The sequence below is a fragment of the Ursus americanus genome, chromosome 26, assembly GCF_024610735.1.
Source record: "Ursus americanus isolate L20-20 chromosome 26, mUrsAme1.1.p, whole genome shotgun sequence".
NCBI lineage: Eukaryota > Metazoa > Chordata > Mammalia > Carnivora > Ursidae > Ursus > Ursus americanus.
The window spans coordinates 11,555,039-11,569,807 of NC_142152.1; the positions used below are offsets into that span (position 1 = coordinate 11,555,039).

The 14,769-nt window shown below is 42.6% G+C and overlaps 1 protein-coding gene across 4 annotated transcripts in view; it reads right to left on the minus strand.

Annotated features, from left to right (window-relative positions):
- The window catches only part of SPTB (spectrin beta, erythrocytic), a 119,960-nt gene extending 116,393 nt beyond the window's left edge, over positions 1–3,567 (minus strand). For 3 of the 4 annotated variants that reach the window (XM_087856002.1, XM_087856004.1, XM_045810551.2), the window contains exon 1: positions 3,414–3,567. The gene's annotated coding sequence lies outside the window, so the exon portion shown is untranslated. The remainder of the gene's footprint in view (positions 1–3,413) is intronic. The other variant, XM_087856003.1, reaches the window with a different exon arrangement.
- Between the last annotated feature and the right edge of the window lie 11,202 nt (positions 3,568–14,769).

Below are 14,769 nucleotides of genomic sequence, written 5' to 3' on the forward strand. Positions count from 1 at the left end.
CCATGAACAGTCCCTGCCAGTCCTCATCATAAAATCAAATTTCTCATCAGCCCAAAAGATACAGTTATTTGCATTCTTGATCCTCCTGGGTCAATTGATAAACGTCAATCTGCAGGTCTGACGTTATTTAAAAAAACATTATGAATAATGAAATATACTTTAGATCACTTTAAACCTCCTGCTGGTCATGTTTCCTACACTTTCGAGTCTTATACAGAGAGTATAATTTTGCATTTGCTTTTAAAATCTGAAACAACATACTTCAGGAGCAATTTGGTGATTGGGTTTAGATTAAAACAGGTATCTGACAGTCCCAATAATCCCCCAAAGTCCTTTCTTTCCCCCTGTCCCAGAAATGCTACATAATTAAAGTGAAGATAGTAATGTACATACCTATTGTACAAAAATGCATACATCTGTATGCCTAACAAGCAATGGGAAAATTATGGAACAGTTTAGAGTTTAATGCTCACTGATGTCTTCTCACCTGCCTATCTCCAAAACCTGGTGTGTGTGTGTGTGTAAGATTGTACAAAGATTAAAATATATCCTCTCGAAAATCTGCCCAAAGGAAAGAAAACTTCAGTGGTTTGGTTAGGCAGAACTTCAGGAAATAAACCCGATATTGGTCTTGAGAGAGAGACAGGAATGAAATGGGCAAGAATGATAAGAAACATGGAAGGCACGTACCATGTCTACACAGAGATGACCAGGTAAACTGCACTTCGGTCTCCCCTTTAGGCAAGCTGCCACACAAACAGGGGCTGGACTCAGTGACCTCTATGGTCCCTTCCCACTCCAATAGCGTTTGCCTCATCAATTTTTTATAGTCATCCTCTGTCCTATCACACTGTCCCCATGCATCATCAAGCCCTCCTGGCCACTTCCACAACTGAAAGGAAAATCTGTTTTCAAAAAAAAAAAAAAAATCCATGCTCTGACTACTGCCAAAATTACAGTTCTGTCCTTTAAACAATGACCTGAACGTAATGGGCCAGGCTAAACACTTCTGAGCAAAGAAGTGCTCAATACCATCTTCAGACAATATTTTTTAAAGCTTCTCTGATATATGCAGAATTATAACCCAAGGTCTTGGGAGTGAAAGACTGTGAAGCTAATAGACCATCCCATAACCAAATCTTTCCGACTTGTACTCTTCTATTTCCTGCCGAACGTCTAACCTTAAAAGGAGGGTAGGACCCTAACAGCTGAGTTTGAATCCTGGCCCCACCTCTCATCAGCTGTATGACGTGAGACAAATTATTTAATTTCCTTGAGCCTGTTTCCTGACTTGTAAAATGCTGGTTATATGAACTACCTTGCAGAGTTACTGTGACAATAGGATTAAAAAAAAAAAAAACCCAAAACAAAAAAGCACCTCTGAGCATTCATTTGTTCATTCTCTCATTAAATCAACAAAGATTAACTGAGTGTCCGCTACCAGCCAGGTACCAGTACATAAAAGATGGGAAAAAATGAAAGCATTACTACTTTTATTTAGCCAAATAGTCTGTTTCCAGAATTGTGGCAGAGCCATCAGATTTTGACTTTAGTTCAAAACTTTCATGACTAAAATAGTCATTTGTAGTTTGTCAGATATGATCCCACACGGGAGCGCACCTACTGCCTTACCTTTACACGCCCCAAAGCTAATCACCTAGCAGGTGTTCGGCCAGAGGACACCTTCAGAACACATGGAAGAAGCAACAACCAGAGCAAAAGGTGGTATCCCAGCTCTCAGCTGGACAAGCCACTCATGAAAACTCGATATGCCTGTTCTGCAAGACTGTCCTGAATGCCTGGGAGTTTTGGGGTGTTTTCAATTCCACGAGTGGACTGAGTCTTCTGAGAATTTAGGATTAACAGCTCTGGCTCATCCCCAATCTTTGTGACTGGGCCACTGATAAAGCTAAGAGCAACAGCTAAGGGATCTAAAAGCCATGTTTTCATAATGTAGGATTCATGCTTTTCAGCTGTGCTTTACTCTAGAGTTTGATAAAGTTCTGTATAAACGATCCACCCCTGAGTTGGTTTCGAGGCTGTGGGCTCTTCTTCAATGTGAGCCTCCCAACATTCCTTTTCCTAAGTAGCCCAAAGCCTCCAGGCAAGTACAAGCCCAGCTGTGTTGGGTGTTGGGCATTCAGTACGCTTAAACATTTTGCACTTACAAAAAAGAGTTTTCAAAGACTTTCTCGAACCCAGGGCTCCCAGCAGAAGATTTTGATTTGTAAACTATTCTCATTCAGGAACCACCTGAATCATTTTCCCTAGAAACTAAAGTACAGACCAGGACTACCTCAAGGCTATGAATTTTGCGTATCTACCTCCTACCTGGAGCTGACAGCCTAGGTTATTCACAGGAGTTACCGGTACAAAAATAGTCACTATCTTCCCCCTCCCCAAATTTGATGCATCTAAATTTTTTTCTAAAAAGTGGATTTTCATTTCGCTTCAGCGAGTTTAGCGCGTTATTACCAACTCCTGGCGCCTCTAATTGCTCACTGAAAACAGTGGTTTGGATATTAATAGGCTATAAATCAAGGCCCTACCTGGGGCTCGTTGTCACGGAAACAGTACTCAAGCCCACAGCGACTTCCCCACCCTCGGGAAGTCTGGGCGAGCTGGTGGGAGTTGGGGATGGTTTTAAAGCTCCGGTTGTTTCTCCCACTTTCTGCTATTTCTCAGGGCCAACTTTTGTTGGAGAAAGAGGAACTGGTGAGGCGGGTGAGAGTAGAGTGGACCGTAGCAGCTTGAACTCTTTGGGAGAGGAGGACAGGAGGTCCTTGGAGTATGCCACGGGCATTCTGATCTTTCCTCCTTGGGTCTGCACCCGGCCACTCTCTCAGCGTAGTTCCCAGCGTCCGGGAATCAGGCCCCCTCCGCTGACCTGTCCTGTTCTCCCTGCCTGGACGCTGGGCTGCCCCGGGAGCGCGCGTACAAGTTCCCCAGAAGAAAATCTGAGCGGCCCCGGGCTGAGAAGCCGGGCGGCGGAGGCAGAGAGGACAGCGCGACGGTCCGACAGGCTGGAGGCAGAATTCCCTTTGCCCCCATGCCGGGGTCCTGGAGGAGGTGGCCCGGGACTTAAACATGCACCGCCCCCCATCCTCGCCCTCCCAGAGCCCCGAGGCGACGCTCCAGGATCCGGCTCTCCAAAGCAAAGCGCCCGACTCGCCAAGTGCCTCCAAAGCCCACGCGGATTCCCGCGCCCCAGGATGTTCGCTGCCGCAGCCGCCAGGGCCTCCCGGGCCCCACGCCCCGCACCCAGGGCTGAGCCCCCACCCGTCCCCTGGGCCACGCGCGTCACGCGCCCCCTGGGCCCAGCGCCTCCTCTGCGCTCGCGCCGCGCGCTCCAGCCTCGCGCATCCGCACCCTTACCCAGCCCCCGCCTGCCGCTGGGCCCTCCCGGGACTTACCTGCGCTGGGGCTGTAGCGGCGGCCACCCGGAGCCCGGGGGCGGCGGCGGCGGCGGCGCAGGGAGAAGAGGGCAGCACGGGTCTCCTAGCACAGCGGCCGCCGGGCGCCTGGTGCTGCCGAGCCGCGGACCCGCCCAGAGATATAAATAACATTATCTGAGGAGGGACATTCCTGCCGGGGGACATCGCTGCTGCCGGGACCAGATAGTCCCGCGGCGGGGGCGGGGAGGCGGGGCCGCAGCCTCCCGCAGCGCCAGGCCCAGCCCCCGCCTTCCCCACCCACTCCCGCACCTGCCAATCAGCCTCCGCGCTGGGGGGCACCTGCCAGGCCTCCGCCCGGGCTCCTGCGGACGGCCTCCGCCTCCTGGCTGGCCGCCTGGACCCGGGACGCCAGAAGCTCGAGCCGCCCGCAGCGCCCCCATCCTCGCTCACCTCCCGTAACCGCGCGCTGCCGCGAGCTCCCTGCGGCGGGAAAAGGATTTCACTCCGCAGCTCGGGCCTAATTCGTATGCCCTGAGCACTGAGCCTGGCCACGAAAATGAGCCCTCCAGCCTTTCCCGCCCCGCGTCCCCACTGTGTACTCTCCAGTTTTTAAACTATATTAAAACACACGCTTAGACCGTAGGGTGGGAGAGGCGGGTGCCCCGGCCGTGCGCCCCCGCTGCGGCGGGTTTGGGAAGGAGAGCTTGTTCCCCGGGGCTGGGGCTGGTGTGTTAGCACGCTCTGGGGCGGACTTCACTTGGCAGGCGGTGTGAACAGACGCTGGGAGGCCCCCGCCCCCAGCCCACGGGCTCAGCCTCTCTGTTTCTGTCTGCAAACCTGGTGTGGTCTGGACAGACCCGCACTGCTGACCGGGCGCAGCCCACAGTCCCACGGCGCTCGCATATTGCAAGGACTGTAATCAACAGGCAAACTGCCACACGAGCCCACCCGCACCTCCTATCCGGCCCCATTTTCCAGGCGAGCAGGGGCTTCCTCACTTCGAGTCTGTATGGGGAGGGATGCAGTAGGCCAGAGAAAACACTAGAACAATGGTGCCAAAGAGGAAAGACAAGGCATCTCCGAGTCACCCGAGTGAGAGTCACAGAAGAAAATGGGCAGCTTGCAAGGCTGTCCATTTTCTTGACTTTCTTAAGATACAAGGTTATTCTTCAATAACACTTAGTGGTACCCTTCACTGTAGCTTTCATCTCCTTTCTCCATCGGTCGTTTCCGGGACTGTGTCTCACCCAGGTATCAGCCCAGGTGATCTCAGGTATTATGGATGGCAGTGGAGATTAAAAGCACAAAGATGTAGAAAAGAGTTGCAACTTTGACTGATACTGGCTGGTATTCTTAACAACGGGGCAGTCTTACTCCAGAGATATTTGCTTCGGAGTATAATTATGCTGTTTTCCAGGATTCACCAGGAAAAGGGTATTTAATTGCCAGATGTGCATGCTTCATTTATATATTGAACAGATGCAAAGATATTTCACTTCCTGCTGCAGCCACACTTCTCCAGAGTGGGCATTTACGTACTGACATGTGTTAAGTGGGGCAAACTCCACAGATATTACAAAGCCACAGAACTCTCCACCCCTTATTAACCTCAATTTCTCAAGAGACACTAGTAATAAAGGAAAGATGATAGCATTGGATTAGTAATGATGCCCCCTCCTTCTGATAACATTTAAGAATCCATTTGTTTATTACTGAGTTAGATACAGAAAGACCTTTTTCATTTAAAAAATTATTTAAGAACCAAATTCTGGCAAGGGAAACTCAAGAAAAACAGGCCAGCTTCAAAAGCTGAGAGTATGATATATCTCAAGTAGAAATCCTTGATCTATTTTTGAAAGGAAAAATGGTGAGAAATTATTTATGTTTTTTAAAAGCCTTGTGTGAATAAACTTACTAAATAAATTCATGATTCCGGAGGGTTGCCACTCTGCGGCTACATGCTTGTATACTACATGAAGCAGCTAATTCCTTAGCTATAAGTCTGTGGCACCAAACTGAAAAGTTGGACACATATTTCTTTGTAGCCTTAGAATTTATAATTTTCAACCACAAGAAAAATTAATATGATAAAAGTACCAAATCAGTGGACAGATTACCCTAGGATTTTACAAAACAGCTCAGCTGCTTTAGTTATCTCCACTCTAGCTGAAAGCTAAATAATTCAATACAACCTCATTTGCTCCAGAGCCTGTTATCCTGACAGCATCCCCAAATGCTTTACAGCTAATAGAGTTACAGTGAAATGATAAATCAGAACTGAGGGAGAGGGGAAGTTTAGAAGTACAGAGGGAAAGGGCACTGTCAAAGAAGGAGAGGGGAAAATAGCAAATCCCAGGGAGTGGGAATGAGAAATTGGGGAGAGATAAGAAGGAAAAGCTGAATATATGGGTTCATAATCAAGGTCATTGTCGTGGGCAACAGGGATTAATTCTGCAGCGATTTTCTGAGAAGAGTATGTAATGCCTCCTGAATTATCTAAAGGACATTCTCTTTGGTCCAGGGGCTGCACCTCCTTTACCCCCATTCATGTTGACACTATACACTTCCAAGCTACCCAGCAAGCTCTCAATAGGTAATCTGAAGTTCTGGGTCCAGAAGGGAAGGTGTGCATTTGAGACTAGATCCTGTTAGCTGGTAGGCCAGAAAGTGAGAGGAAGGACTCCACAGAATGACCTACCCAGCTCCAGCTGATATCAATAGGTGAGGCCAAGAGGATGTAAATAGGGACAATAGAGGAATCTGACATAGAGGGAATCTGACATAGAGGGAACTTTCACTTTTTACCTCTATATTCTCTGAATTTTTCACATTGAACTTGTACTATTTGATAATCATAGAGCTAATAAAGACAATAGGTAGAGACTAGATCAAGATGGATCCAGCACATGCATTTACCTTTTCTTCCATCCCAAATCTCAAAAAACATACGTCTTAGAATAAGAATTTAATAGCACAGGGAAATAAGACAAAGGCTGAGCAACTTTCCAAGCATCTTTAGGAAATCCCAAAATTTAAAAAAAGAGACAGGATCTGATCTAGAGAGGAATAAAATAAGAGAAAGTCAAAACAGGCTCAGGAGAAGGAATAGCTTAGGGAAGTTCCAAGCAAGAGTCAAAGGATACAAGAGGAGGAGGGGGGCCCTAGGACCCAATAATTCATTAAGGAGCCTCCTCTCCCTGCTGGCATTAAGTATCAGATGTTTGCCTGTGGGATAAAGAAGTGAGCAGAGATCCTGGAACTGGAGGAAATGACAGGGAACCTTCTTTCTCTTCTGATAGCATGTGTGCCCTTCCTTCACAACCCCTGGAGAGAGGCTGTGGTAAACAGAATGGGCAGGCAAATGAATTCTCAAATAAAAGATCATCAAACAACCCAAATCACCAAAGACTTTGTCAGGGTAGGGGAACCAGTATCATGAAAGAGAAGCACTAGACTTAACTAACAGAAAGAAGTAATATCAGAGGAAACAAAGTTAATAAAAGGAAACAGAGATAAATTTAAAATAAATTTAAATTTTATTCAGTAAGATTTGAAAGGATATTGCATCCATGAGAAATAAGCAATAAGAAAACAAGGAAATTTAAAAAGTTGTTCCTGAAATTGAAAATTTATTAGCTGATAAGCAGAACTGACTAAGTTGAAAGGCAGATTAGTGGAACGGAAGTTCTCCCCAAAGACAGAGCCAAAAACAAGAAGATGGAAAGTTTTAAGAATGGTTGAAAGTCATGGAAGCAAGATCCTCAAGGTCCAATATCCATCTAATAGAAGTTATACAAGGAAAGAGAAGAGAGAGTAGAGGAGATAAAAATAATGAGAAAGTAGAATAAAATTTCTCAGAATTGAAGAAAATATGAATTTTCAATTATAAAATCCTAAATTTAGAAGATGAAGACTTTTAAATATAGTTTACAGTTTAATGACAGTTTAAAGTTTATGATTTTATCTATAAAAGCCAATAATTTAAACAAAATTAAATAAAAAACTAAAAACTATAATAAACTAACTTGCTGTGCCTTGAATTAAGACTATTTTTACTGAGGGGCAGCTGGGTGGCTCAGTTGGTTAAGCGTCTGCTTTTGGCTCAGGTCATAATCCCAGGACCCTGGGATCAAGCCCCACATTGGGCTCCCTGCTCAGCCTCTCCCTCTACCTCTGCTTGCTGCTCCCCCAGCTTGTGCTTGCTCTCTCCCTCTCTCTCTCTGTCAAATACATTAATAAAATCTTTTTAAAAAAAGACTTTTACTGAATCACAGAACTGAAGTTGTTTGAAATTTAAAACTACTTTGACTTAGAAATAAACATATATATATCAGAAAGCTACTTACAAAAGGAAAAGCCAAACCAAATACACCTGAACCTACCTGATGTTCCATTCATTCAAATCCCTGCTAGCAATGGAAGAATCAAGAGCAGATGGTAACATATAGAAAACTTCAAACTAGTGCCTAAAGCTCAAAAAAACATTAGTTCCCCCCTACCCTTTCACCAAGAGATGTAGTTCATGCAACTAAGCTAAAATTTCCATTCCATTTCTGGAAACATCTAGGGGAACCATGCCCTCTACAACTCCCAAAGACAAAGCAGAGGCAGGACCAATTAGAAAAGCCTTCCATTTATAATATAGAGGATGAAGGATCAAACGTCTCCTTCAGATGCCTCAAACAAAATGGTCACTGTAAGGAACTGAGAGCCTGCAGCAGGTGTGCAAATACCAAACTAGTCCACGGAAGCACTAGCCAGACTTTGGAATAAATGAGCGTCTTTCCTTCCATAGCTGTTCCTGAGCTTTTCCTCCCTTTTCAGGATTAGATTGTCTGTTACCTAAGGGATGCCAGCTTGTACAGATATAATAGCAGACTTATCTTGGGGCGTGCCTGGAGGTGCTCAATGTTCTTCTACAGTTGCACTCTAGGGCTGTATGAGTTTTCTAGGGCTTCTGTAACACTTACCACAGACTGGGTGGTCTAGACAACCAAAATTTTTGTTCTCACAATTCTGGAGGCTAGAAATCTGGGATCAAGGTGTGGGCAGGATTGTTTCTTCTGAGGCTTCTCTGGCTTGTAGATGGCCATCTTCTCCCTGTCTTTACATGGTTTCTCTTCTGTGCCTATGTCCTAATCTCTTCTTTTTAAAAAAGATTTTATTTATTTATTTTTTTGAGAGAGAGAGTACGAGCAGGGGGAGGGACACAGAGAGTGGATGAAGCAGACTCCCCACTGAGTGTGGAGCCCAATGCGGGCTTGATCCCAGGACCCCAACATCACGACCTGAGCTGAAGGCAGATGCTTAACCGACTGAGCCACCCAGGCGTCCCCTAATCTCCTCTGATAAGAAGAGTATCATACTGGATTAGGCCCACTCATATGACCTCAGTTTACCTTCATTACCTCTTTAAAGGCCCTATCTCCAAATATGCTTACTTTCTGATATACTGGGGTTTAGGATATCAACATATGAATTTGGGGGGCACATAATTGAGCCCGTAACACAAGCCCCATCTTTTCTCACGTGAACTGCTTCTGTAAGCCTCCTAACTGCTCTCCCATTCTCTAGTTTCATTCTCCTTCAATTCCTCTTCCACACAGTAGCCAAAGCACACTTTCTAAAAAGGAAATCTGATCATGTCACTCCACTACTTTAAATTATCCAGTGGCTCCCCATTGCTTTCAGGATATAGTTTTAAGTTTTGCAGCACCTAACACAATTTCTGACTACAAGATGTACTTCATAAAGGCCTGATTAGTAAATAAATAAACTAATGAGCAAACAAATCATGGAAACTAAAAGAGAGCTGCAATTGTGGAGATCAACCAAAGAAGTAGGTAATTCAAAGTCCTTTCTATTTGGCTTAAAAATATGCATTTGTGGGGCACCTGGGTGGCTCAGTAGTTAAGCGTCTGCCTTCATCTCAGGGCGTGATCCCGGATCCCTGGGATCGAGTCCCACATCAGGCTCCTCCGCTGGGAGCCTACTTCTTCCTCTCCCACTCCCCCTGCTTGTGTTCCCTCGCTCTCTGGCTGTCTCTCTCTCTGTCAAATAAATAAATAAAATCTTTAAAAATATATATATGTATTTGTGAATTCTTTTTCAGGAGAACCAATTTCCTATTTATGTTTGAGTAAGGTTATTTAAATGAATTCACATTCCCTGAGAAATAATTGGCAATATTTGTGCCTGAATTTCACCAGCTCCTCAGTCACCTTGGCACGTTCATACCTAACTTACTGTCTACGGGTGAGAAATGGAGCCAATTAAGTAGGTTTTATGTTCACACCTACCACCAAGTTCACCTACAGGGGAAAAGGCCTGCTGTCTTCCAATGTCTCATTCATAATGAGGCACGGCAAATACAATGGTGATTGTTCAGCATGGAATTTTGTCTCTATTTGCCTTACCTCTCAGTGTCATTTTCAGACCTCATCCTTGGAGCAAGGCCACGCTCCATTATGCCAAAGGCTTGAGGGCACAGGATTAAAAACATTGGAAGGTGGATCAAAAAGCATTACAAACAGTGACTGATGTTGTTTTGACATTAACATTCTTATCTTGAGTACTCCACAAAGTGTATAATCTGTATGTGGATAATCGAGAGTGCCTACACCTGAAGCTTTGTTCTCTTCCTTTAGATATTTATCAAGTCAGGAACTCAAGTCAAGGGGAGAAAATATAAGTTAAAAATTGAGTTGGTTAATAAAGAATGACAGCAAGAGTTACAGTTCAACCAATTAAACAATTTTTTGTGTATGTGACGATTATTGCCAGCATAAATGGTCTTAATTGCTTTTATTTGTTAGTGAGCAGCTTCCAAATTCAAAATATTTTTTTTCATAATATTAACCAAGACCTTTGGGAAAATTTCAATAAAGTTTGGAAAGCTATTGCAATAAAAGACTTCATTACCTCTGCAAATTCATCTCATTTTCTATTCTGTGGGATATTCCTGCAGCTGCTTAACGTTTGGATATTTCTTCGATGCTTTAAAGTCTACAAGAAACTATGATTCAACTCAAACATGATTTATTTTGTAGAATAACTACTTCTTATCAAAAACATCATTTTTCCCTCATTTTCCTTTGTGTAAGGCAAATTCTATTTTTAAAGGATTACTTATCATTTTCTTTTTACCAAATGCCATATAATCATTTTTATTCAATTTCATGAAGTAAATTGCTATCATTATCCTTATTGCTAGATAAAGAAACCAAGAAACTCAGAGTTCAAGTAATTTTCCAAAAAAATCACATAGAACTCCAAATCCTTTGCTCATTAAAGAGTTGTTTATCCAGGAAGCACCGTCTCATGGTTTTTGAATTAACACATTCTCACAATATTTAATGTAGATTATCCGTTGTATAGACTAATATATTTTTTAAAGATTTTATTTATTTACTTGAGAGAGAGAGAGAGAGCAAGAGAGAGAGAGCACGAGCCAGGGAGAGAGGCAGAGGAAGAGGAAGAAGCAGACTCCCTGCTCAGCAGGGAGCCTGACATAGGACTCGATCCCAGGGCCCCAGGACCATGACCTGAGCTGAAGGCGGCCACTTAACCAACTGAGCCACCCAGGTGCCCCTGGACTAACATTTTAAGTCAATAATTAAGTCAAGAATTTAGCCCCAAATTATGCTGAGCACGTGCAAGGAGCAACTCCATGTTGCTTATTCTATTCTATCATCATCTTAATCATCAAAATACACATAATGAAGTATATACTCTGGACCTTCCATAGCAGAAACCGAAAGAAGTGAAAGCTATAAGCCCTCTTTGGAAGGGTTTCAAAGCTGTGCCTGAACATCAGTATCCCATATCTGACCCCAACCCCTGCTAAACCTTTCTCAACTCCCAGTCCTTACCTCTACCAAATATTGCCAGAAATTGATAAGTAGGAGCTTGCCCATATGATTTCAGGTACTTGAAACCACGTGGAATGTCCTCATTCCAAAGATTATATAGGAATTGGCAAACTTATTTCATAACTAACAACAAATGTTAAAATGCACATGACCCTGGGAAGAGTACGCTTTTAAGGTACAGCCTTTTGGCTACTGGAATAAGAAAAAGTCAGTGCCGCTTAATAACATTTTAATAGCTCAGCAATTTTTTGGAAAGAAGTTAGCAGGTTGAAACAGAAAAATCAGTAGACGTAGTCAAAAGACTTAGATTCTACTCCCCCTTATCTGCTCTATGCCTCAATTTTTCTTCTGTAAAACGATAGCACTGAACCAGCTAGTCTCAAGGACTCTTTCAGCTCTTGCTCTCGATATTTTACACCTACAGTAAGAACATTCTGGAAGTTCATTATAATAATGTTCATTAAAATGAAAAATCAGAAATCAACGTCCATCAAAATGAAATTGGTTAAACCAGGTATAGTGTAGATACACATGTGCGCACACACACACACACTCACACTCACACTACATATAAATTCTTTGTAGACAGTTAAGTGATGATGTGGTTTACATTTATTTATGGGGAAAGATGCCATGACATACTGCCAAATTTTTTTTAAAAGTAGGCATCAAATAATTTCTATTTGACTAAAGAAAGCATTTTATATCAAAAAGGATACTCCTAAAAATGTTATTTCTAGATGTTGGAATTAAGAGTAATTCTTACTTCCTTCTCTATTTTTGTATAATGTTTGGATATTTTATAAGCAGAGAATATTTTCATAATAAACAACAAAGTTATTTTCAATTTGGGAAAAATACAGTAAAATGTAAATAGCAAATATTACATCCTTTCCTGTGAGCAAGTTTTGATAGACAAGAGGGCCAAGGCAAGAACAAAATAGCAGTAACCTAAAGGAAAACAATGCCTAAATATTTTCATCGACACTCAGATAATGAAATAAATACGTGGCCTGTAAGTAAAGAATTGTTCTTGTTATACAGATTGGGCTCAGCCGATCTGTTTTTCTTAGTTATCTCAGTCATCACCAGTGTTGGGAGATGGATTTGCCTGACCTGTGCTTGCTCCCTCACCAGTTTATCCCACGCCCAATGAGAAGATTTGTCAAGCCATCAGACTGGCCACTGGATCCAACTCAAAGCTAACCATTTTAGGACACGATTAATCCCATAACTTTGTGTTCTTTCCTCCTGTGTTTTATTTAAGTTTCCCAATGTTGCCTAGTCAATCTTGATAATTGTCACCACTCAAGTTTGGAAACATGCAGAATTAAGTATTTGAAGATAGTTAAATCAAACCAAATAAAGAATCATACATAATTCAGCAAAGGAGGAAGAATTAAGCTTTCTAAATACAGAATGGCGAAGGACAGCTTTGACCCAAGTTGAAAATTGGTAGGAAAATAAAATGTTGCAGGAGGCTGTAAATTAAATACAGGCCAACATGGTAGCTATTGTCATTCAAAAAGTGTGGGGTGTGGCTGCAACAGCCTTCAGAGATCTCAGTGTAGGATCAGATACCTGTGAGTTCCAGCAAGCTAAGCCAGGGCTGTGCTTTTCCGGAGGGAGCCTTCTGTTGACAACAAGATTACTGGTTCTATATTATTTGCTTGTCACCAATTGTATCATGCCTTATATGCTAAAATTAGTTCCCTAATTCTCAATTTGGGGGGTCATTGGCTTTTTGGGTTAACTATCCAGGAGCTAGGCACCTGGGAGAGGAACTATGCTCACACAAAGAGAATTTCTAAAGTTCCAACCCAGGCAGCTCAGGAAGTCAACTGGTGTTTGCCTGCTGGAAGTGCTGGAGGTGTTTAAACACCACAACAGGAAACTGTAAGTGGAATCGCTTTAAGTTGAGGACAGCCTATATGTAATTAGGGATAGTATTTTTTACGAATTTACTTATCATTTATTTTATTTATATTTTGCTTCCTGAGAGGATTTTGAGGAGGTTCTTGCATTTTATTTACAGAGCAGCTTCATGTATTAATTAGCCTTCTCTTCCCAACTAGATTGCATAATGCCTGATACTTAAAAGCATGTCTTCAGTTTCCTTTCTGTTGCTCAAGTTGTCTGGTATAATGCTGAGCAATGACAGATGGGCATACATAAAAATAATACTGAAGAGTAATGAGCAGAGGTACATAGTTACTACTGGTTAATTAGTAAAGCCGTGTTACAGATTCTAGCTCTTCTCCTGGATCCCACAAAAGACATGGCAATCATAGGGTGACCGTATGTCCCAGTTTACCTCAGGCAATCCTGGCTTACACCTGTCGTTCCAACAGAATCATTAATTCCCTTGCCCTTTCAAAAGTGTGCAAATTACACAATGACCCTATTCATCGGGCATCACTAAGGGGCCTCCTAATAAATTCCAATATACAAAAGCAATTCAGCTTTAGCAGTAAATGAAAGCTTTGTGGCAAGACAACCACAAAGTACAAAGTTAAGATTACACTATTAACTACTTGCTATTTCCTAGACTGGTTATCTCTATATAAGTTTAAGTCAACTCTGCCCTCTACTGTCTTTTCACAGTATTATGACATCATGAAGCTAGCACTGTTTCAGCTTCATTAATTGAAGCTGATTGTGTTGGTCCTATTGATTACTTTAGAGGGCTGGTCCTCAACCTTGAGCTGCTATATTAGTTTTTAAAAATCTCCACTGCCTATGCTGTACCCCTGATCAATTAAATCAGAATCTCTGAGGATGGGACACAAATGTCAATTTTTTAAAAAGCTCCCCAGTTGCTACCAATGTACAGCAAAGGTTGAGAACCATTGCCTAGAATGTCAGATCAAATAGCCTGTTGTGGTTCACTTAGTTTTTTTTTTTTTTTCCATAGCCTAGATTATACTATATGCCTAATCGTATCTGGAGAAGCATTGGAAATTAGAAGAAAATGATGAGTGCATCAGGACAAATCTACATCACTACTGAAAAAATTACATTAAAAAAAAAAGCCATTCTAAGGGATGGTGTCTTCCTTGGGTATAAAAATATATTTTTAATTAACTGATGACATGGACAGTACTTACTCAGAAATGAGTCTGTTAGGCCATCAGCTTTGATGCCACAACTCAGCCCTAATTCTCTGTTGATGGAATTATGTGCTGAAGAAGCTCTAAGATAGCCAAGAAAGTTGGACCAAAAGATGGGGGCAAATAAGGTAGAGCCCATTGCATTAAACGACTGCTTCCTTTTTTGTGATTGTTCAGAGACTTGTTAATGGAGTTTATCATATGGAAAAGCACTGATGTGAAAGCTCAGGAAATCTGCTGGAGTAGAAGTTGCACTAATTAGAACATTAACTAAATTAAGTCACTGGGGGGCAACGAATCCCAAAGGGAATAACAGAGAAAGGAGAAAAATACAGAAAAACCATTAATAATCAACAAGAGACAGCTTTTGTAGAAAATTAGCCAAGAAGAAGG